The sequence below is a fragment of the Amblyomma americanum genome, chromosome 1 (assembly GCF_052857255.1).
Source record: "Amblyomma americanum isolate KBUSLIRL-KWMA chromosome 1, ASM5285725v1, whole genome shotgun sequence".
Lineage (NCBI taxonomy): Eukaryota > Metazoa > Arthropoda > Arachnida > Ixodida > Ixodidae > Amblyomma > Amblyomma americanum.
Window position 1 is genome coordinate 178,791,774 of NC_135497.1, and position 25,505 is coordinate 178,817,278.

At 47.2% G+C, this 25,505-nt stretch overlaps 1 pseudogene; it reads left to right on the forward strand.

Moving 5' to 3' along the window:
- Positions 1-10,709: 10,709 nt before the first annotated feature.
- The window catches only part of LOC144115020 (methylthioribose-1-phosphate isomerase-like), a 28,810-nt pseudogene continuing 14,014 nt past the window's right edge, over positions 10,710-25,505 (forward strand).

A 25,505-nucleotide genomic window follows, 5' to 3' on the forward strand; every position in this document is an offset into this window, starting at 1 on the left:
TAAGTGTAAGAAGTGATATCATTGCCTACAAAGACAGCATGCCTTTCCGGGAGCGACAGCTCACAACTAAGATAATTACCAGCGCCTATTAAGCAATATTTCAGAGTCTTACCCTCGAATGCTCTGTAGGTGCGAAATCCTTCCGTGGAATGGCTCGCAACCAGGCTTTTCTTCGTACTTCGTCTCTTGGGAAGCAATAAACACGTACTTTGGGACCATTCTGGTAGTTCCCGCGGCACCCGGGAACACAGCACCGGCCCATGTTTCACGAAGTTGCACTCGCTACACGGCAGGCAATCAGTTTCCCATTCGTGCGCTAGCACAGGTACGCACGCCACACAAGAAACGGCCACACGAAACAGACACAGCCGTGCGAGGAGCGAACGGAAATGCACCCAACGCCAGGCTGAAAGACTCAAGCAGCAGCTAGACGCTCACTGCAAGACTGCGTTCGTGTCTGTGCTTGCCCGGGCAAGCGCGAGCACATCGAGGGAGACAACCGAGCGGAGCGGAGCCGCGCTTGGTGAGCAGCCTGACCGGACACTTGGCGTGACGTAGCGCGTGTGGAAAGGAGGGCCTGGAGAGGCCTGAAGAAAGTATTTAGAGGGTGTTGGTAGGATGCGTGACGTTTTTTTCGCTTCGCCCTCGTTCTCAACCGGATGTGGGGTCGCCGCGCCTCTCTCGGCCTGTCCCTAGAGTGCCTAGGGAATCGATAGGACCGGCCGTCCACCGTGCGTGCGTGGCCGCGGGCATTCCCTTCGTGAGCCTAAGCAGCGGCGCGCGCGTTTCGGGAGCTGTCCAGGTATCGCTTTTTTGCGTGGTGCGCTCGTCGGCGGCAGCCAGCTGAAATTTCTGTACAGTTCTCGTTTCCACGACATTACGACGACCTGCATAAAGGTACGCATTTTATCTCAAATTTCGCTTCAGGTAGTGCTGTACCGCTTACCTGCATGCCTTCCGCATTTCAGGACCTCGTTTTACTGCTGCAGGAGCACGTTGATAGTGTCGTGCTGGTGTTCAAAGTTTTGCCACGCCATTATGACGACCCACATAAGGCGCGGTTTGAGGACCGCCGGCGTCGCCAGCTGAACCGCCGTCTGCCAGTGCAGTGCAGCTTTGTTTAATTCCTTAGAGACTTCTCGCGCTTTTTCGAAATCGACGGCAGCCGTGAAAATTTACATATTAGACCTCGCTACAGCATTATCCTAGCGCAGCGCGCCTTTGTTTCTTTGCGTTGGCAAGCAAGTCCAAGAATAGTTATGACGATCGCGCGGTGTGGAAATCGGCGGTAGAGAAAAAAAACTCGTGCTTGAAGCTACAGACTTACCCAGCTCCAGTGCGCCTTTGTTTATTTCCGTACCGACTACTCGCGCTTTGTAGAAATCGACGCCAGCCGTGAAAGTTTACATAGACCTCGCTAGAGCATTAGCCCAGCGCAGCGCGCCTTCGCTTCTTTGCGTTCTAACTTGTATGCAGCACACTTTTGTTTGCTCGTTACTTCTGCTCTTTTCAGTCGTTTCCTGAATCCGTCCAAAGAGCCGGGCTAGGTGGATGATTGTTCGCCGTCAATGGAACCACATGGCGATCGCACTGCATACAGCACTACTTTGGTTCTTGTGTTTTTTGAATAAAAACATCAGGTGTCGAAGGTCATGGTCGTGTCCGAGGATTGCTTCGACAGCTGGGGCAAAACCATGGGGACAGCACACGCTGTGTCGCCGCTGCCAAGTGAAGAGGCACAAAACGGCTGTCAACCTTAGTAAAGGCCTTTTCGGGGCCGCCTCAGTGTTTCCTGGCAGATTACACGCTTTCCATTTGCGCACGTGTTCTCCTCCTTTACAATTAAATAGGTCCTTCAAACCCTGCAGAAGGCTTGAATTAGGAACTGCTAATATTAAGATGGTGCATGGTACTTGAGAAACAATAGCGGCTACAATGGCAAAGGTGAAGCAGGGCTGGAGTTACACGCAAATAAAGAAAGTTTGGGGGTACCCAGATAACAAGCTGAAATGGTTTTGGACAGGACTCCTAGTTATTCGATATAAAATATTCAAATAATGCTTATTCAAGAGTTTATCAGGGTTTTTGTAGAAATATACTCTAAGCACTTTCCCTTCAAGAACATTAAGCAGTCTAAACGAATAAGAAAACCATGGATCACGCCAGAGCTCAAAAGAATGATAAAGCGCAAAAACAAGCTGTACCATGCCTTTTTGAATAATCCCTCTCTAGAATCTCTAATCTTATTAAAAAAAACAAGAAAACTAAATGCTGAGCTTGGGTGTGCTAAGATTGTGTATCATCAAAAACTGCTTTCTGATGTTAGAATGAAATATTCAGACGCTGTCTGGAAAGTTGTAAATAACTTGTTACGTCGCAATACGAAAAATGCGCCAACTCAACGAATAATCTATAAGGGCTCTGAATTATCCGATCAGGCTCTTGTTGACCATTTCAACAGCAATTTTTAACTACCCATTTATCTATGATGCATCTACCTGAAGTTCCTTCATCTTGTAGCCCTTTCGAAAGCCTTTTCCTTGAGCCCACCTGTGAGACCGAAGTATGTACAACCTTTATGAATTTAAGTAATAGCAAAGCCTTAGATATTGGAAATATTCTGATAAACCCAGTCAAATATGTACTGTCTTTTATTATAACTGTGTTTGCATACATCTTCAATTTGTTAATTGAAACGGGAGTTTACCCGGAAGAAATGAAGAAAGCAAGAGTGACAGTTATGAAACCGGAATACTTCGTTACATCGAGGATTTCGTTATATTGGAGTTCGTTACATCAAGGTTTAACTGTACATGAGCTCGACTGTACTTCTGGCACACAAAAAAAGGTTGAACAGCAAAATAGGCATTTCCAAAATAGGATTTTCATAATGCACAGGGCCATTACATGAAAAAATTAGTGCACTGAAGTTTGTCACACTCACAGAAGCTATGTCGACCTTTCGCCAAGATGCCCACCAGAAATTTGGGGAGTCAACCTACACACGGAGCCTATAGCTAATTGTGGGACCTTCGACTGCTGGTGCGATGTGGCTGTTGCTTTTAACCGGTGCCTCCACAGACGCCTGCGAGGCATATCTACGCGCCACACGCCTGGCGTCATAACGCGTCAGGCGTCGCAGGATCAGGGGCATTCATCTCCATGTGCCTCGTGCTCGCGCGAATTTCACGAGAAGGGCGGCTGGAACAGCTGCAGTCTGCTCGGACTCGTCCCATGAAATTCAATGGAGTCGCGCGTCCTCCGACTCGTGTACACCACCATGCCGGTTACGACACATGCACGGCACGGGTAGTGCGGGCACCGACACCTAGCAGGCACAGTTCTGGGTGCCTGCTGCTCGCACCTTCTCCTGCGTGCATGCGCAGATCTGCTCTGGCATATGCGCAGGCGCACGGCACGTGTGCCTGTGCCCATAGAGTCGTCGGGGTTTAGCTGTGTGCGCTGAATGATGCCATCCTACAGCAGGTACACTGAACCGAAGACATGAAGCAAGCATTCCAGAAACGTTATTCACTTGATAACGAATACATTACTATTCGACCGAACATGCGCATAAGCTTAATAAATAACCCAACACAAGAGGCATTATTAACATGCCCCCTGTGCATGCAGGCACTATCAAAGTTCTCAACACTCTTTCACATGCAGCAACATTCCCTTTTGTTTTGTGCACAGGTACATCCAGTACTGATCAGACAGGAACCGAGGCAGTGCAGTGCCCACATTTCAACAAATGCCACCTGTGCACTTATTAGAGATGCCCACCAATCAACAGATTGAGCAAAAAACCCTGTATGAGTGTGTCAGCTGCCCTCTTTTGAGCTGTAGGTTGAAGAACCAGTGGTCAGTTGCATCATCTTTGTATTTTCTGAAATAACTTTTCATGGTTAACCGATTTTTGATTCCACATTCGAAGCCATTTTTCATCATAATCATGTTCAATTCATATTCAAAAATTTCAATATTCGTACAGTCCTACCTATTGACCTATGGGTTTGGTTTACGGGGTTTAGTGTCCCAAACAACTCGGCTATGAGGGACGCCGTAGTGGAGGGCTTGAGATAATTTTGACGACCTGCGGTATTTTAACTGACATCGCACAGTACACCGCCCTCTAGCATTTTGCCTCCATCGAAATGCGACTGCCGCGGCCGGGATCGAACCCACGTCTTTTGGGTCAACAGCCGTGCACAACAACCACTGAGCCACCGCGGCGGGCTATAGGTAACAAGTTTGAACCAAGTGGCGGGAAAATTTGTAAATGCGATTTTCTCAACAATCAATGTGCCTTTTACTGCCAGACAAATGTCAACAAACCCAGAAAGAGCCACAACATCAATTTTCAACAAGAACACATGCTAGATAGAGTTGCCCTCAGTGTGTGTCCCTTTAAGTGCTGACAGAACAGCTTGGAGATGCGTAAGTCAGCGCTCTGTCTGTCTTGCTTTCATTTCCATGTCTTTGTACTGTTCTGATAACTCGCCCAAAACGTCCACTTTGCCCTTTATGTATTGGTGGAGGTATGATGCAATGAATGCACCACCGACCTTTGGGAGCCAGCTCGATGCCTTGTATGGCGGTCATCTCCCTTGCGGGCCTCTCCTCAATGGGGATATCCTTGCCGGTGAGCAGTCTGGCGTCCACGGTGGTGGTGGGTGATGCCACGTAGAACGGTATACCATGATGCTTGGCGCAGATGGCCAGCTAGTAGGTGCCTTCAAAGAGGGGGAGCAGTGTCACCTAGCACAGCCAGCTTGCAGAATGAGTGTGCGAAAGGCACAGGTGACAATACAAGTGGCACCCATAAATACATACTCGCTTTACCAGTAAAAGAGGCTTCTGAAGCAGCCCAACCCTACAGGATGTATCGTCCATGCAGGTACTGGACTTGGTACTCCGATCCCATCTCTCCGCCTGACTTTCAGCCAGCGCCCAAATATCTTTTCCTTCCTTTCGAATCGCACAAAGAAACGAGCAAAACAAAAAACCCACCTAAACAACCCAAGCATTGAATAAGCCCGTGTGTCACTCCAATGTATGCAGTCAAGCTGTCAAGAGCCTGTTTTCCCAATTGAAATGGGCACATAAGGAGCAATTTACGCACATCTGCCCTGATTTCTCAATGTTAAAGGCTTTCAAATCTCTACAGCTACGTTATCTTTGCCCTGAAGAATTCGGGAACCACACTGGAGTGCCCATTAGTAATTATTTCAATTTGTGCACTAGCATATCATGCTTCCAAATTTTCACTAGTTTTTGATGCCAATAAAATTTTGTCCAGGCTGTGTTCCCTTCACTGGTCGCTTAATCCTTGGAATAATGAGATCTCTCCCATTAAACTTATTTTTTTACAGAAATTACTAATCCACAATTATTTTACGTATTTTGTTGTGTTTACAGTGCACTGCTTTCATTTCTTTCATGTTACTATAACTTTCACATATACACTGTTACCATTTTACATTCATTTCTTGTGCTCTGCCATATTTCACGTCAATTCCGTTTTTACTGTTTGTTGTTTCGGCATTAAGTTTACTCATGATCTGTTTACCCATTCCTGGAATAGCACCGCATATGGGGCTATAGTATGTGTAAATAAATAAAGCCTTTGCACACACTGTTTACGAGGTCATCACCATCAGCCTAACCATGTACTCTGCAGGACAAAGGCCTCTCTCATATCCCTCTAATTAACCCTGTGCGGTGCCAGCTGTGGCCACCGTATCCCTGCAAACTTTCAACGTTGGCTGAAAAGGGATGCATTCACTGTGAAATGGAGTAAATTGTTTTTTTCCTTAGTGCTTCAAGTTTTCTGCATGATAACTAGCCACACTCTGTGGACAAAACACATAGATACTGTTGTAGCAAACTCCTTCCGTAAGCTGTTTTTCTTGAAGCCCTCACTAAAATATTCCACGCCAAGTGTTCGCCCTTTAGCGTACAATTCCCTTATACACCCGCTATTGGAATATGCCGTAATTACCTGGGACCCTTTCATTTTAACCAACATTAAAAAACTAGAACGAATACAGCATGAGGTAGTTAGGTTTCTTTACAATTTATACAGCCGTACATCTGTCAGCCAGCTCCTGAAACAAAGTGGATTACCCCCAGTGGCTGCGCAATCGTGTCTGCCGATTAAAGTTTCGTTTTCAGCTAGTGAATGGTTATCATGTTAAGAGGTAGGGCAGCTGGGTGGGGTGCTGACTAGCTTCCCAAAAACCAAACAACTTGATTTAAAACTGCCAGAGCATGAAAGTCTTAACACAAATGAAATGATTTGCTCCCTTTTGAGTGTCACAGATAAGGTAACACTAGCTGAGCCGTTTAAGTGGCGTACGGATGGTTAACTGGGAGCGTGGATGCAAGTTAAGACAAGATAAGCCATGAGGAGAAGCGAGATGTAGACATTAAGAGACGAAGATGGCAACATCATTGCCTGTATGAGGAAGGTAGTTAAAGTGGCAGGGCAAGCTAGACTAAACAGAGTACTAATATTTGAAGTAGTGGCCCCAAATAAATGAGTTTTGGTTGGGAAAGTAAGGAAAGCTGTGAAATCGATGCTGAGCGGAAGAAGCTGGAAGTGGGGATCGGATAACTAGGGACCTGTTGGAGGACAGTGGGGACATTGTGCTAGAAATTCTTGTAATTCTGTACATGCAGTGTCTCACGACCTTGACTGTACTAGAAGTATGGAAGAAGTCTTGAATAATTTCAATCTATAGGAAGGACGATATAGAGCACTAATTGCTTAGCTTGCTACCTATTGCTTACAGGATATTTATTGAGGCGACTGGTAATGGGATCGGAACATTAAAATTCACACAGCCAATTCGACAACTTACAGTAATCATGCCATCAATCGGGCTATAAAGAAATGAAGAATATGATAAATTCTTACGTATAGTCTTCGTAGATTCATTATCGTCATCATCATCAGCCTTACTACGTCCAGGCAGGACAGAGGCCTCTCCCATAGCACTCTAATTAACCCTGCCCTGTGTCAGCTGCAGCCACCTTACCCACGCAAACTTTTTTTTTAATTGGCGCACCTAACTTTTTGCCGCCCCCTGCTATGCTTGCCTTTTCTTGGAATCCACTCCATTACTGTTAAGGACCAGCGGTTATCATGCCTTCGCATTAAATGCCCTGTCCAAGCTCATTTCTTCCTCTATATTTTGACTAGGATGTCATTAAATCATGTTTGTTCCCTCACTCGCTCTGCCCGCTTCCTGTCTTTTTACGTTACACCTATCATTGTCCTTTACATAGCTCGCTGCGTCGTCTTTAACTTAAGTTGAGCCATTTTAATTCCTTTCTGTGTTTCAGTCCCATAAGTGAGTACCGGTAAGATACACCTGATGTATACTTTACAATTACGGTGAAATATTTGATTCAGTTGAAATGCGAGGAGTCATGCGGCACTGCATAAGCAGGGCGTGGCAGAGCTCTTTAGATATGCTGAAAAATATCTACAAGGATGTCACACAGACCGTGGTCCATCACGGGAGGAGTGAGCAAATACCACTTTAGAAAGGGTGTCGGGCAGAGTGATGTGATTTTGTCGGAGCAATGTTGTCGGAGCAGTATTGGGTTTCCAACTGACATGTTTATAACACCGCTCGCGCTGCATTGCATGCCCTAGTGCCGAATTTGTCGTCGACAGGTGCCGTCCCGAGCATGGCTTGAGGGGTGCAGCAATATTTTTGCTGTTATTCACTCGATGCCTAGAGGAGGCAGTCAAAGGGTTTGAAAAGAACTAGGTGTAAGAATTAATGACACTTCGGCAACACGTCCGATTGGCTGATGACATTGCTGTGGTAAGCAACTTCTGCAGCACATTATTGAGGGAATCAATTACACAACGTACAACGGTAGGCTTAAAAATAATGCAGAAAAAAAAAACCAAGGCACACTCCAGTTCTCAAAAGCAGTGCACTGGTGTCCCGCCAGAGAAATATATACAGTAGAATCTCAGTGGTACGAAACCTCTTGGGGTTGCTAAAAATATTCATATCATCTGAAATTCATATCATCCAAAAGGAACAAAACTCATATGCAGAAGCACTGGAAATGCATTTGCAGAGATTTCTTTTCGGCTGATGGAATTTACTGCCGTGCGCCACCTCTCATTCGAGACGTCGCCGTTGTGCAGGCTGAGTGCCACCTCTCACATGCTCACAGTGCGTACCGCTCAACTGCATGGAAATCCCGGCATAGGCAATGTACAGGCAGCACTTGATGTTCGAAGATGTGATCACGACTAGCACATTTGTATCATCCACACAGTGGGGCGGAAGAGTGTTCGGAAGATCCAAATTCCTGCACATTGTACATACAATGCGCTCTGCCCAGGGAATTGTGAGGATTTGTATCAGACGGAATCGCATCGTCGAGATGCTACTCCATTACTGTATTTTCCGAAGAACATTTGCAAGTCACATCGGTATACTAGATGTACCTGTCCATTCTGTAAGTGCTGTAAAAACGCACTGAGGATCCTTTCTTTAAACACTGTGGCAAATACACGTTGTGGCAGCTGTGTTGCCCAGACGATCATCGAGCTCTGGCTAGCGTGTCTTCTCCCCACGGTCTGCCTTTGTTTTATGCCGCCTTCATAGACCTAAGCATTCTTGTGGCTTTGTGCTTGTCTCTGATAGTTTTTTCACTTGCGTCAGACTTCTCTGCTTTCTAGTTCCCAGTCTCCAGTGCAAACGACACGCAACTTTAATTTTGCGTCGTAGCTCCTTCAACTTGCAGCTAATGTCATGTTGAGCAAGAGCAGTGCACGATGCATGCAAAGCCAAATGGAAATGATACTGACAGAACTGATGCCAAAGTCAAAACTTGGGAGAGTTTGGCTGGACTGGATGCAGCGGCCGACTCATTTAATGGCGAGATTATGCGATTCTCCCATAAGATAACATTTAAAGATTCACTAAATTTTTTCTTCTTGGACATGTCAATTTTATTTTCAAGCATAGTCGCTGGGAACAGCAAATGATGTGCAATGGCACATCATTTTTGGTTGTGTAAATTGCACTGTGGTACAATGCATATCGACCAAAAAGTACAGAAAAAAGAAGCGGGTTGTACACCGGAAAATAGAGTAACAGCTGCATCCTGCTAATACTCATCCAAAGCATGGGATGTAGGGAAAAGGCTTGAAATAAAATTTAAGAGCAGTGCAGTGACCTATGAAAAGACGACTGTCCGAGTAGTGCTGAGACAGAGAGGAGCACGGATTCGGTAACACACTTGAGTTAGTGACACCCTAGTGGAAATCAGAATAAAAGAGGCTGATGGATGAAATGTGGAGACCGGATCACTGGTGGACCCTTAAAGAGGACATGACATGATCTCCCAACACATCTTGCTTTTACGTTGCTGCTACTAGCAACGACGTTATCATATATACTTTTTAAAAAATTAGGGCTCTAAGCGCGTATTTGAGCTCGAGATTGTAATTTGAATGTTATTGGCTCTAATCTCCTCCCCTTAGCAGCGACTGCCGTATCGAAGCAGCCTGAATGACGTCATAAACTGACAGTGCCGTCGTCTGCTGCAAAACTGCTGCGCACACGGTCGGTGCGGAGGAGAGCACGCACCTACCTGTGTGCGACCGTGGCACAAGACCAGGCAGAAGCTAGAAAGAAGAGGGAAGGACGCAGGCCTTTGTTGCCTTTGTCCCCCTCCAAATCCCCCCCTTCACCTAACTACACCCCAAGCCTGAAACAAAGAACAACTCACTCCCGTGTGCACACTGCGCAGTTCAGTTGTTCAGTCGCGAGCAAGAACGTAATTGTCGGTTCATGTCATCACGAACCGCGATTGCGCCAGTGTTGCACCTGAGTGCCACACCGTTCAGCAGAAGTTTTACAAATTCAATTACAAATTATTTGCTGCACCAAATGAGCTCATATTTTGTCCAGTTGTGCCGAGACGTATAGTGAACAACATACAATGAACAGCTTGAGTCTGGAAAATGGTGTCATGGCCCCTTTAAGTTAAAAGAGTGGATACCACCAAGGAAAGAAAATCACAGCATAAGAGAGCAGAGAATCAGGTGGGCGGATCAGATCAGTTACTGATATGAGGTGGCTGTGGCTTCTGCAGGGCTAACTGAACATCAATAGGGGGATTAACCGAGTTCAAACCTAAACCCGACCCATTTCGATGAGGTGAAATGCAAAAGGCACTGTGTGCTGTGCAATGTCAGTGCACATTAAAGATCCTCAGGTGGTAAAAGTTATTCTGCAGACCTCCACTACGGCACCTATTTCTACCTTTATTCTTTCACTCCTACCTTTATCCCTTCTCTTACTCTGCAGTTGGGGTGTCCACCGAGATGTGGGACAGATACTGAGCCATTTCCTATCCCCAAAAACCATTTTTTTACATTTTCTCTGGTGGACATAGCTAGGCTGATGATAATGATAGTGATGATATTTGCCTGGATGATATTGGAGAATACCGTGCAACCTCTATGTCCCTGCCAAAATGCCATGCAATATTAAAACATCCTTAGCTTTGCGTGGTGCGCCAGTTCGTAACGCAAATTCTTGAGTGCTTCATTTAATACTATTGAAGACAGTTCACATTGCACATATGCTGCATGTGTACTACCTCTGAAGTATCGTAAACAGTGGCACGCAAGATTACAATGACATATATGCACGTGCACAGGTATGGTGCGGCGTCTGCATGAAAGTGGCCGTCTGAAGCGCGCCTACTGCACCGAGACACGCCCCTACAACCAGGGCTCGCGGCTGACGGCATACGAGCTGCTCCACGACCGCATTCCAGCCACACTCATCTGTGACAGCATGGTCGCTGCCCTGCTGGCCACGGGAGGAGTGCAGCAAGTCTTGGTCGGGGCTGACCGGGTCACCGCCAATGGCGACACGGCCAACAAGATTGGTGCGTACCATTCTCTTCCTTCCAGTAGTGACTTGAGACAGGTGGCACACTTTGAATAGATTTTGATATTTGCGCGGGTGCACAAATAGTACTAGAAGGCAGTTTTGCGAGCCACCAACAACTGGATCATATTTGTGCCCCTCTGAACTTGTCTCTCTTAATCAAGAAATGAGCAGGGTATGTAATGCAAACAGAGCACAACCGATGGTCCTTTAATGGTGTTTTATTATGGTTGGACTTATTAAAAAAGAATTTAAAATAAAACGTTCTTTATGATGTCTTCAACTGGTCATATTAATCCTCTGACCCAGAGCACACAAATCAGACGCTGAGTCTGAGTCAGAGGATGCATCGTCAAGCCAATATGTGAAACGCTCTCAGAGTGGTCACATTATGGAAACTAAACCTGAAAAACTTTTGCTTGTCTCCGCTTGGTGCCAACCAAAAGACTGCACATCATACCTTTATGTCAGAGCGCATCCATATTTCTTCCTCTGGTCAGCACCACAACATGACTTTCGAGCGTGGTTAGCGCGATCATTACCCAATAATTGCACCAGCTGACACTGCTGCCATGAGCCACAAAAACATACTACTGCTTCCGCCATGCACATACAGATTTCTTGCAGTGTGTACACTGATGATGATGATGACACAAATGAAGACCTCCGCTACATTTGTACAACACAAAATAGAGATGTGAAGATGTGTTGACGAAACAGCGCGTTGCAGCACTGCCAAGAAGTCCGCGGAACACTATTGCCCATTCAGTGTGACTTCTGCCCGTTGGACGAAACGCTCGTAGTCTCTAGGAGGCCTTCCAAAACACAGACGCAGCTCCACACTAGCGCTCGTAGATGGCTGCGGTTCCATCGTATCTGTCAGAAATGAACGACACTACTCTTGACGCAGAAAGGTCGCCTACATGTGCGCCAGCTGCCGGGCCAGCGCCATGCATGCCGAAGGGGTTTGCAGTGGTTGCCACGCGATGGCGCTACGACTGCACGCCAAGCACGGAGGAAATTTATCAGAAACGCATGGTACTCGCTTAATTCCGACATCTGTAATTTATATGCTCTTAATTACTCATGTACGCCTCAGTACAGATCTCAAATATACGGTTCTAAGAAACCCGTGCATTCACTAGATGCGCCTTTATTCGTGTTCAAATGTCAAGCCGTCATGGTGAATAGAAGCGTCTCCGTCTCGAAACACCAAAGGCCCTTGTTCGCTTCCTGGCCTAGGTTACGGTTTTTTTACTCATTGAGTGTTCATGCCCTCTGATTTTTAAGCAGCCCCCGAATATTTCCAACGCGTGGTGCCGACATATACAACTACTACGACGCCGACGGCTTTTCAACCGAACGAGCTGTATACGCTGTCACGTAAAATGCAGGTGTAAATGCGCCGCACAGGGTACCTCATGCTAAGCTTTTTCTGTACTTGCAAATACCACTGGCGCAGTCATTGACATCGCATTGACCGCTGCTGCTACGCACAATGTAGAAACATTAGAAAATTCTGGCACATACTGATGAACTCTGTCGGCTTCAAGCTAATGCAGGACTTCGGTACTACAACATCGAAATGCTCTCACAAAGCCACTTCACTGCCCGCAACTTGTGACCATGGCATCATGCATTTCCGGCTAGCTGACACTATGCTAGGATTAGTTGGGAAGTATCCGGGTGATCCGGAGCATCTGGTCGCTCGGAATTCTTCGGGTGCATGAGAGCGCACCATGCTGGAGGCCAAACACTTCGAAGGAACCGGCCGAACACAGAAGGGCGCTTGGCATCGACCAGCCGAGTGCGACGTCTCTTTTCAGAGCGCTTTAGAGCACTCGAAAGGGAATAGTCAAGATACCATTAGGACAACAGACTGAATTCCGATAGCGGGCAAGCACAGCAGGGGGGTCAGATAAACAGGTGGGCTGATGAGATAGAAAAGTTTGCAGGGATACGGTGGCCACAGCTGGCACCGCACAGGGTTAATTAGAGGGATATGAGAGAGGCCTTTGTCCTGCAGTGTACCTGGTTAGGCTGATGGTGATGACCTCATAAACAGTGTGTCCAAAGGCAGTTATTTTATTTATTTACACATACTACAGCCCCTATGTGGTGCTATTCCAGGAATGGGTAAACAGATCATCAGTAAACTTAATGCGGAAACAACAAACAGTAAAAAACGGAATTAACGTGAAATATGGCAGATCACAAGAAATGAATGTAAAATGGTAACATAGTGTATATGTAAAAGTTATAGTAACATGAAAGAAATGAAAGCAGTGCACTGTAAACACAATAAAATACGTAAAATAATTGTGGATTAGTAATTTCTGTAAAAAAATAAGTTTAATGGGAGAGATCTCATTATTCCAAGGATTAAGCGACCAGTGAAGGGAACACAGCCTGGACATAATTTTATTGGCATCAAAAACTAGTGAAAATTTGGAAGTATGATATGCTAGTGCACATCTTCTGGATACCACGCCGGCGCCAGTTACCGCGGCTCTTCCTGGACTGCTGACCGCAACTTCATCGACATCAAGCCCGCTCTACTTAAGCAACAGGCGACGCCCGCAGCAGTTTAGTGGGCATGGGAACAACGCTACAATGCAGCCGACCAATTTGTTCCGCTTCTGCCTGTTCCAGGTTAGTTACACATCTAAGCGCTCCAGTAATGCATTCCTTGTTGTGTTCCCGTGCCCACAACTGCTTTTGAATCATGTGCATGAGTGTTTCTGCGTAATGAAATTGCTGCTGTGTGGGGATGTCGAGCTGAATCCTGGGCCGAACAAAACTGGTGCCGCGAGGAATGCCCAGTCGGTTCAAGACGCTCTGGACAGCGGAAGCGAAGCGGTTTTAGCATTGCTTCATGACCTTAGGGACCGTTCTGCTAAAATTGAGGAAGGGCAAGAGCGTATATTCAGTTCCTTGCAAGACCTCACAGCCAATCAGAAAGAATTGAGCGGACAGATTGCAGACCTTTCAATACGCCTTAATTCGGTTGAAGATAAACTGGAGCTTCTAGATGAAGTTCGTGAAGATTTGGCGACGGTGAAAGAAAATGCTGAAAGGGCACTGGACGAAAATGAGAAGCTTAAAATCCGTTTAAACGATTTAGAGGATAGGTCTCGAAGGGAAAATCTGGTGTTTTTCAATGTTCCCGATGTGTCGACTGAATCATGGGCTGAATCTGAGAAAAAGGTACGGGAAATTATTGAAGGCGAAATGTCTGTAACCTTAGCTGAAATGGACATTGAGCGCGCCCATAGAATTGGTACGGCTGGACCAGAGAAAACGCGACCAATACTAATCAAATTTTCGCATCACAAAATCAGAGAAAGAGTTTTCGGTGCAAAGACCAAATTGAAAGATTCAGACGTCTCGATTAGCGAAGATTTTTCTCAGGCCACCAGGCATGCGCGGAAGAAACTTGTTCAATTCGCAGAGCAAACTGAGCCCGAAGAATCATTTAGCCTCCGCTACAACAAGCTTATTCTTAAGAAAAGGTGTTGCGTGTACTGCCCTATAACTGATAGTGTCCGGGAAAACAATTCAACACGTGTTGTAACCAACTCAAGCCCTTCAAGCCATTCTTCTCCAAGATAACTAGATAAGGATGAGCATCGACCTGCGCAAACACTTAGAAACATTTCTATCCTTTTCACTAATATACGCAGTGTTTTTTGTCATCGTGACAGCTTATCCTGCACCGCCGATACCATGGGGGCTGATATTATCGTACTAACAGAGACTTGGCTCAATGAATCCGTGCGCAATAGCGAAATATTTTCCTCGCAAAAGTGTTACCATATATTTCGTTGTGACCGCCCTTCTGGCCGCGGCGGCGGCACTTTAATCGCTGTATCTGAGGATATAGAATGCTTTGAAGTTAACCTTGATACCACTCTTGAGTTCATTTGTGTCCAGATCAAAATTAACAACAAAGCTCTCCTCTTTTGTGCATGTTACCGTCCACCATCTACTACCGTTGGCTTCTGTAATTACCTCCATGACATTCTTAACATAATTCAAACAAGGTTTCCTAATCGGCCTATTTTTCTTTTTGGTGACTTTAACTTTCCTGCCATTAACTGGTCAGACACTCATTTAGGCAACGATGGATCATCAGAATCAACAAGTTTTTCAGCACTTTGCTCCACCTTTTCATTTACACAGGTAGTCACACAACCTACAAGGGTGACATCTACAAGCTCAAGCATATTAGACCTTTTGCTAACTAGTTCCCCAGACCTTGTTTCCAACGTAAGCTACTTACCAGGTTTAAGCGATCATTACCTACTCCTTATCGAATTAAGCTTACCGTCTAACAAATCGCGAAATAAAACTAAAACCATTTACGACTATGCTAAAGCAAATTTTACGTCAATTAATGATGGCCTTAAGCAATTTTTGGATGACTTTCTCATAAAGTCTGACCAAAGCTCTGTTAATGAAAATTGGTGTTTATTTAAGAACAAACTACATGAGCTAACTGAATTGCATGTTCCTCGAAGAATCATCACTACTAATGGCAGGTCACCATGGTTCACCCGGTCATTAAAACGCCTTGGTAACAAAAAAAGACGGTTATATTCCAAGGCAAAGTCATCGGAAAAACCTGAACATTGGACAGCACTCAGAGGTGTGGTTGAGGAGTACAAAAATGCGTTAAAGATAGCCAAGGAGCGATATTTTAACGTCACTCTGCCATCACTTTTACTAACTGATCCAAAAAAGTTCTGGAACGTTGTCAACGGTTCAGTCCAGCCATCAGTTTCTCTTCTCGATGCGCAATCAAATCCCATCCCTATTAGCGACAGTGCTAAGGTACTTAATGAAACTTTTGCTAAGGCATTTTATCTCTCCTCAAGCACATCACTACCGGATTATAATGGTCACATCACATTCCCAATGGATCCCATTCATTTTGATTTTGAAGGCATCATAACTATCATAGATCACATGAAACTATCCTCTTTTTGCGGTCCAGATAATATCAGCAGTAAAATTCTGAAAAACACTAAAGTATATTCTGCCATAATACTGTCAAAATTATTTCAGCAATCCCTACAAGACGGTGAACTCCCAGATGACTGGAAATTGGGTAAGGTGGTCCCACTCCACAAATCAGGCGACAAACACCTTTCACTCAACTATCGACCAATATCATTAACCAGCATTCCTTGCAAGATAATGGAGCATGTCATCCTGTCTCACCTAGCTAACCTTCTTGAGTCATCTTCGTTCTTCAACTGTGCACAACATGGTTTTAGAAAATACTTCTCTTGCGAAACACAATTAATAAGTCTTACGAGCAATATTAACTTCATACTTGATCATGGCAATGAGGCTGACTGTATTTATTTAGACTTTCGCAAAGCATTTGACACAGTGTCGCACAACTTACTTCTTTACAAACTAAGTAAACTTAATATTGATCATAATGTACTAAGGTGGATTGAGTGCTTTTTGTCTAACCGATTGCAGTATGTACACGCTAATGGCTTTAACTCGTCATCCATTCCTGTCACCTCCGGCGTCCCACAAGGTTCTGTCATAGGTCTTTTGCTGTTCCTTGTATATATTAATGACCTGCCTAACAATGTAACATCTTCAGTAGGACTCTTTGCGGACGATTGTGTCGTTTACCGCGAAATAAAAAATACGAATGACGTTGAATTACTTCAGGCTGACCTAACCACTATCTCTAACTGGTGTTCACAATGGCAAATGACTCTTAATACGACTAAATGCAAAGTAATGCGCTTTTCCCGTCGCGAAAATTCAAGTCCCGTTGCCTACACTCTTTCTTCTTCCTTGCTAACACCCGTGGAATCTTATAAATATCTCGGCGTCATTCTAACATCAGATATAACTTGGAAAGCACACGTCAGCTCTATCATAGCTTCCGCTAACCGCATGCTTGGATACCTTAAGCGCAATTTTTACTTAGCACCAACCCCTGTCAAGCTTCTTCTGTATAAGTCACTTGTGCGCTCAAAATTAGAATACGCTAACTCTGTATGGGACCCCTTCACTAACACACTCATCGACGCTCTAGAAGCTGTGCAGAATAGAGCAGCGCGTTTTATTGTGCGCAACTATGATCGTGCTTCCAGTGTCACAGAAATAAAAAATAGTTTATCGTTAACCCCTCTTGCTCTGCGCAGAAAAGTGTCCCGTCTGTGTCTGTTTTTTAAAATTTACAGCATGAACTCTACTCTGAAAGAAGCATTGATCACAACACCAACATATGTTTCATCTCGCATCGATCACTCACGGAAAGTTGGCGTTCCTCGTTGCCGGACAACATCCTGCATAAATTCCTTTATTCCAAAAACATCGTCGGAGTGGAACCACCTACCACCACATATTGTAGCTGCAAAGGACGTTGATGAGTTTAGGGCACTGTTGTCATTACATTATGGTTTACCATAGCCTCAGTTGGTTCACTTCGTTTTGTATATTGTGTATTTAGCCCTGTTCCTTTTTTTTTCTCGCATGCACTTTGTTCTGTTAATAGCCTTCTGCCATCGTACCCGTTCAAAGTTTCTACGAAGGGTGATGTTCTAGTTCATATCTTTGTGTTTACATGAAATGTTTTTTGACTGTTTTTGGGAATTTATTCGTTTTGGTGTTGGTATTCCTAAATATTGTATTGTTTCGCTTTTTGAATCATGTATTTTCTTGCAGCTAGCTTCTTTTTTTTTGTGGGCATGCCTATGTATGCGTTAACCCCCTTTTTGTAAGAGTTTCATTTTATATCTATGTACCACTCCCCTCAATAATGCCCTGTGGGCCATGAGGGTATCAGAAATAAATAAATAAATAAATAAATAAATAAATAAATAAATAAATAAATAAATAAATAAATAAATAAATAAATAAATAAATAAATAAATTGAAATAATTACTAATGGGCACTCCAGTGTCGTTCCCGAATTCTTCAGGGCAAAGATAACGTAGCTGTAGAGATTTGAAAGCCTTTAACATTGAGAAATCAGGGCAGATGTGCGTAAATTGCTCCTTATGTGCCCACTTCAATTGGGAAAACAGGCTCTTGACAGCTTGACTGCATACATTGGAGTGACACACGGGCTTATTCAATGCTTGGGTTGTTTAGGTGGGTTTTTTGTTTTGCTCGTTTCTTTGTGCGATTCGAAAGGAAGGAAAAGATATTTGGGCGCTGGCTGAAAGTCAGGCGGAGAGATGGGATCGGAGTACCAAGTCCAGTACCTGCATGGACGATACATCCTGTAGGGTTGGGCTGCTTCAGAAGCCTCTTTAACTGCTAAAGCGAGTATGTATTTATGGGTGCCACTTGTATTGTCACCTGTGCCTTTCGCACACTCATTCTGCAAGCTGGCTGTGCTAGGTGACACTGCTCCCCCTCTTTAAAGGCACCTACTAGCTGGCCATCTGCGCCAAGCATCATGGTATACCGTTCTATGTGGCATCACCCACCACCACCGTGGACGCCAGACTGCTCACCGGCAAGGATATCCCCATTGAGGAGAGGCCCGCAAGGGAGATGACCGCCATACAAGGCATCGAGCTGGCTCCCAAAGGTCGGTGGTGCATTCATTGCATCATACCTCCACCACTACATAAAGGGCAAAGTGGACGTTTGGGCGAGTTATCAGAACAGTACAAAGACATGGAAATGAAAGCAAGACAGACAGAGCGCTGACTTACGCATCTCTAAGCTGTTCTGTCAGCACTTAAAGGGACAGACACTGAGGGCAACTCTCTCTAGCATGTGTTCTTGTTGAAAATTGATGTTGTGGCTCTTTCTGGGTTTGTTGACATTTGTCTGGCAGTAAAAGGCACATTGATTGTTGAGAAAATCGCATTTACAAATTTTCCCGCCACTTGGTTCAAACTTGTTACCTATAGCCCGTGTTGCAAAAGGGTTGCAAGCCCCAAGGGTAGCGTTGGCCTGGCGGCCTGGGGCAAAGCTGGAAACATCCGAAGGTCCCGGCAAAGGATGAGTCGACTGGCAACAGAACAACTTGTTTATTCTGGCATCGCAAAAGAGCAGCCGGTCAGAGCGACCACGTTACTCGCAGGAAGAAATCGAAGTCCCCCGTTGGCGTCCGGGGCAGCTCCCTTTATACCCACGGAGTCGAGGGCAAGAAGGAACGGCTTGGGAAGAGGCGTCCGATACGTCGACGCTTGAACATGTTCAGACGTGACGTGCGCGTCCGCCGGGCCGGCGCCGGTCAGACCTCCTCGCCTCCCAGTTGGGGAGCTCCTCTCCCCGGCTGCCGCGCTTAGACAAGCGTGGGCACTAACCTGCACACACACACACATGCACACACGACGACACGTGGCATTGAAACCTGCCTGGACGCGCTTGGCGGGAGGCGTTACGGCAGCACTGAACGGGTCCAAATGACCGCCGCTTTGAACGAAGCCCCGGCGTCCGTTGCATCCGCACCGGCTATACCGCGCGTCGTAGCCGAAACGTAACAGACCGCCCCGCCGGGAGAAGGAGATCCCGATGGTCAGGGGACTGCATCCGCTGTCCGGAGGGATGTCGCTCGATGATGCTCGTAATTGAAACCGATCGTCCCTCGACGTTGCTTGAGCGCAGCGCACAGAGAAGGCCTCGTTCACATGTTCAGGATCACACAGGACACTGCAAAGTGACTTCGGGAGAGTTGCCATTTTTGTGCTCGTTCCCAGCAAGCGTAAGAACTACGCCGAAACGCAACCGCTCAGTCAGCAAGCACGAGACAACCCTCACTAAGCTCTGCCAGGCTCTTTCCCCTTTTATACTACTGTCTAGTTCCTTACAGTAGTCAAGCAGCACTCAGAACGCGTCCACAAATTGGAAAATTGCACTAGAAAGCACATAATCACTTTGAAACACTAAACAAAAGCAATATGTTAAAAATCCTGCCTCAGGAAGAAAACATCACTAACAAACAACTTTGAGGCGGATTCCTACGTTAGGGGCTTCGACTTAAGCCATCGGCGTTACCGTTGAGACTCCCCTTTTTGTAACGCACCTCAAAGGAATATTGTTGCAAAGCGAGGCTCCAGCGCAGGAGGCGGCCATTTTTGGGAGAGATGGTCTGCAGCCATTGGAGAGGGCAGTGATCCGTCTCAATGATAAACCTCGAGCCGGCTAGGTAGCATGACAATTTCTGAACGGCCCACACGAGACACGCACACTCTTTCTCGGTGGCGCTGTACGCCTGCTCACGACAGGTCAGCTTACGACTAACATACAGGACGGGGTGTTCCACTTCTCCATTGTCCCTTTGGCACAGTACAACGCCCATGCCTCGCTCACTAGCATCGCACTGAACAACGAACCCTTTTGTGTAGTCTGGCGATCGTAGCACAGGCTGGCTTGTTAGGGCGCTCTTTAGGGCGCTAAAAGCTCTGTGACATTCCTTGTGTGCTACGAGGTACATTCCTTGTGTGTGCATCGAGTTGGGGCTTAAGGCCGCCCCTCTTTTCCAGCTGCATACCTTTGCAGAAAGCAGGACGCCGGCACACGCGGAAACCGAGAGCCCCCGAGTACATACGGGGAACGAAAATTGTCGCTTGACGCACGGACCCCCTCCCCCCCCCCCCCCCCCTTTGTCGTGGGCTATCGCCGGGAAGGCACCCACAGCTTCCCGCCGTGCCTCGTGAACAAAAGCGCATTCCCAGGAGGGCCGTGACGGACACCTGTCATGGCGAACGAGCAAGACTCGCCAAGAATGTGGGAAGACAGGGGCGACCCTTAATCTGGTTTCCCGGAGCGACAAACGAACCCCTTCATGCTTATTAGCTGTGTCCCGCCGTCGGTAGCCCGGCAGCATCGTGGGCCCTTTCGCCCCCTCCTCTGTTGCTGACGGGCGACGCGGACCGATGGTGGGTGGCGGTATGCATGCATGGGGCAAGGATTAGCTCCGAAGGGAGAGCCTGTGGATACTCTCACTTGAGAGAGAGTTGTGGCGTTTTTGTTTATTTAGTTTGTGTTGTTAACAAGACTCTGGGTTCGAGGCTAAGCCCAACCCAAGGGGTTGTCCCCATCTCGCATGTTATTTTTGATTGGAGAATTGATGCTTTGGGCGGGCCACTGAAAATGACCGCCCTTAGTCCTTTGTTAATCAAGTGCTTAAAAGCGCATGTAAACGGATGCAGTCCAGTCTGAGCTGGGGCTCCATGCTTAGCATGTAATGTGATGCTACTTAGGCACTAACCTGCCCGGTCGATGAGTAAAGTAGTGCAAAGTTTGTTCTTTTGTAAATTCAGTTCTGCTTTTTCCAGTTTAACTCTCTGTATATGTATGTTGTAAAATTATGCTCTGCTGTCATCATCTACAAGCTCGCCTCCTGTTCATCTTCCAAGCCGAACGACACTAGAGGAAGGGTTTGTGAACCATCCTCGAAGAAACGGACGACTATTGAAATTCTACTGCATACACGCTCAGGACGACATCGTTCGCCCAGAGGGCCTTCAGCGCCGAAGCCCGACGGCGTGCAGCTTCTGCCAGCAACCGCTCGAGCCCAACTCCGGAGCCACTCCATCGCCCCCATGAAGTCGTCGGCACGTAAGCTCGGACGCCCCAGCCTCTGATGTATAATCTTAATCATGTGTAATTATTGAATATATCTGTTTGTTTAAACTGAGCCATACGGTGTCTCTTTGCCTCTCCGTCCCGTGTGGACCTGCGCATTATGGGGGTCATCACAGCTCTTTCCTTTGTCTCGCTCCAGACGACTGTTTGGGGCTCTGTTTTTCTTAGAGCATCCGTCAGGGGAGCCGCGATATCGGAGTACCTGGGGATGTACCTCTGATAGTAGCCGGCGACACCTAAGAACGACCGAATATCGGTCTTCGTGCGCGGTTGCGGGAAGTCTCGCACAGCGGCCACCTTTATTTCAGAGGGGCGGCGACGACCCTGTCCAATCACGTGACCGAGGTAGACAACCTCGGCCTGTGCTAATTGGCACTTGGGAGCCTTGACTGTCAAGCCCGCTTCGCGCAGGCGGGTTAGCACTGCCCGCAAGTGTGCCATATGCTCAGACCAGGATGCGGAGAATATCGCTACGTCGTCTAAATACGGTAAAGCGAATTCTTCCTGTCCCCGCAACACTTTGTCCATGAGGCTTGAAAAGCAGTATGGCGCGTTCTTCAAACCAAAACTCAAAACTTTAGGACGGAATGTTCCCATTGGTGAAATGAACGCCGCATACCTACTAGCCTCTTCTGTAAGTGGAACCTGCCAATAACCCCTGACAAGATCTAGGGTGGAAATAAACTGAGCGCTACTAACTTTCTCAAGGCGCTCCTCGATGTTAGGGATCGGATAAATTTGATCCTTAGTGATGGAATTAAGCCTGCGGTAGTCGACGCAAGGACGAGGTTCCTTGCCCGGTACCTCAACTAAAATCAAAGGGGAGGTATAATCACTCTCACCCGCCTCAATAACACCGAGCTGTAGCATTTTCTTTACCTCGGCCTCCATAATATCGCGCTGGCGGGGTGACACCCGGTACGCCTTGGATCGTACTGGCTCTGGGGAGGTAAGTTCTATATCATGAGTAAGGACAGAAGTCCTACCAGGCCTCTCAGAGAACTGACCTTGAAACTCTTGTAAGAGTTGGTGTAGTTCGGTTTTCTGCTCAGCCGACAGCGGTGCTTTAAGGATTAAGTCACTAATGACCTGATCGGTGTCTTCCCTGTTCGTAACTGAGCCTAGTCCCGGAAGCTCGACCGGAAGCTCTTCGGGAACGTTTACCATCATACACACCACTGCTTCCCGTTGTCTATAGGGTTTGAGCAGATTACAGTAATAAACTTGCTGTGCTTTCCGCTTTCCTGGCAGACTCACCACGTAGTTAACATCCGACAGTTTTTGAACAATCCGTGCTGGGCCCTCCCACTGCACGTCGAGTTTGTTTTTTAGCGATGTGCGCAATACCATTACCTCATCGCCCACCTCAAAACGACGGGCCCTGGCTGTCCGATCATAATAAACCTTGGCCCTCTGCTGGGCCTTTGCCATTGCTTCACCTGACAACTCCTGTGCCCTTCTTAAGCGTTCGAGGAGACTAAGCACGTACTCGACCACGACTGGGTCGTCGCCCCTGCCTTCCCACGAGTCTCGAAGCATGCGAAGCGGAGACCGCAGCGAGCGACCATACACCAGCTCAGCTGGCGAAAACCCCGTAGCCGCATGCGGCGCGGTCCTTAATGCAAACATCACCCCAGGCAGACACAGCTCCCAATCACTTTGTTGCTCAAAACACAATGCTCTCAACACGCGCTTCATGACGGAGTGGAGCTTCTCAACGGAATTCGACTGTGGGTGGTACACTGAGCTGTGTAACAGCTTTACCCCACACCTTTCGAGAAAGGCTGTCGTCAAAGCGCTAGTAAACACTGTGCCCTGATCTGACTGGATTTCCGCAGGAAAACCAACTCGCGCAAATATGGACAGTAGTGCATTGACTATCTCAACTGAGCTGAGGTCTTTAAGCGGCACTGCTTCAGGGAACTTTGTCGCTGGGCAGATCACAGTCAAAATGTGTCTGTACCCTGTGGCTGTTACCGGCAGAGGTCCCACTGTATCAATAACGAGCCGTCTAAAAGGCTCCGTAATGATAGGTACCAACTTCAACGGCGCCCTCGATTTGTCCCCTGGTTTGCCAACCCGCTGACAGGTGTCACATGTCCTCACAAAGTGTTCTGCGTCACGAAAACACCCTGGCCAATAGTACTCTTGCAAGAGACGGTCCTTAGTCTTCTTAACTCCTAGGTGTCCGGACCACGAACCGCCATGCGACAAGCGCAACAGATCCTGACGGTAACACTGAGGCACGATCAGCTGATCGAACTCCACTCCTCGGCGGTCTAGATACTTCCGGTACAGGACCCCACCTCTTTCCACAAAACGAGCATTTTTCTTGGCGATACCTTCCTTGACATTGCAGCGCATGTTTTCTAGGCTGCCATCTTTTTTTTGCTCGGCTATCAAAGCCGACCGGCTGACTTTTAGCAACCTATTAAGTCCAGAAGGGTATATGCTTGGGCTTGTTGGCTCATAACTTCAAGGTGAAAAACGTAGCGCAAAGAAACGAGGACACAAAAAGACGGACAACACACGGCGCTTTTCTTTGCGCTACGTTTTTCACCTTGAAGCTATTAAGTCCATCGGACGTAGGCGCGATGAGCAAATCTGCAGATAGCTCTTCTAACTTTCCCGTGTCGGGCATTTCCTCTCCAGTACCTGGTGCCTTCAACGCTACAGGCTCAATTTTATTCAGTTCGGACGTGCTCTGAGTATCAGCTTGCTGCGCCTCCGACCCTTTCTCATTGTTCGACAACGTCGGCCCCGCAACTACCGCCTTTGCAGCGTGCTCCCGAACTCTCGATCTGGTTAAGGCCTGAACGCTAGCCTCACCAAACAAAAGCCCCTTCTCGCGCAGGAGGTGATCGGACCTGTTCGAAAATAGGTACGGGTACTGGGGGGGCAGCATAGATGACACTGCGGCCTCCGTCTCAATTGCTCCGAAAGGTCCTTCAATAAGCACTTTTGCTACGGGCAGGCACACGCTGTGAGCTTCCACGGCTTGCTTGATCCATGCGCACTCGCCCGTGAACATATCGGGTTCTACGTAAGAGGGGTGAACTACATCCATTGTAGCTGCGGAATCACGAAGCACTCGGCACTCTTTCCCGTTCACGAGGAAGTCTCGCATGTAAGGCTCGAGAAGCTTCATGTTCTCGTCAGTGCTGCATAATGACAAAAACACGACTTTTGTTTTTGTTTCTGGACACTGCGCCGAAAAGTGACCCGGCTTCTGGCACGTATAACACACGCGCGCTTGCCTCGCCTCGAACCGCTTTCTGCGTTCGGCTTCGGCTGCCGCCGTCTCCTTACGTTCGGTCGGACTGCTTTCACTCGCATCCGCACTACGCGTGTCCCCCCTTGCTCTCATGGGTGTGAACTTCGGCCTCTCAGACTTGGAGCCAAATTCACCCTTTTGACCGTCCTTAGCTCCGCGAGCCCGACGCGTCACAAACTCCTCGGCTAGCTCGGCGGCTTTAGCCACTGTACTAACGTCTGGCCTATCCAAGACCCAGTACCGCACGTTCTCAGGTAACCGACTATAAAACTGTTCCAGCCCGAAACATTGCAGAATTTTCTCGTGGTCACCAAACGCTTTCTCTTCTTTGAGCCACTCCTGCATGTTTGACATAAGCCTGTAGGCAAACTCTGTATATGACTCGCTTCTGCCTTTTTCATTTTCCCGAAACTTCCGACGGAACGCCTCCGCTGACAGCCTGTACTTTTTTAGCAGACTCGATTTCACTTGGTCGAAATCCTCTGCCTCCTCTCTCTTCAAGCGAGCGACTACGTCGGCCGCCTCGCCGGGTAACAAAGTGAGCAAGCGCTGTGGCCACGTTTCCCGAGAGAACCCCTGCTTCTCGCACGTTCGCTCAAAGTTAACCAGGAACAAACCAATGTCCTCTCCAAGCTTAAACGGCCGCATCAGGTCAGTCATTTTGAACGATACCCGTTCTCCTGCACCGTGTGCCTGACTTCCA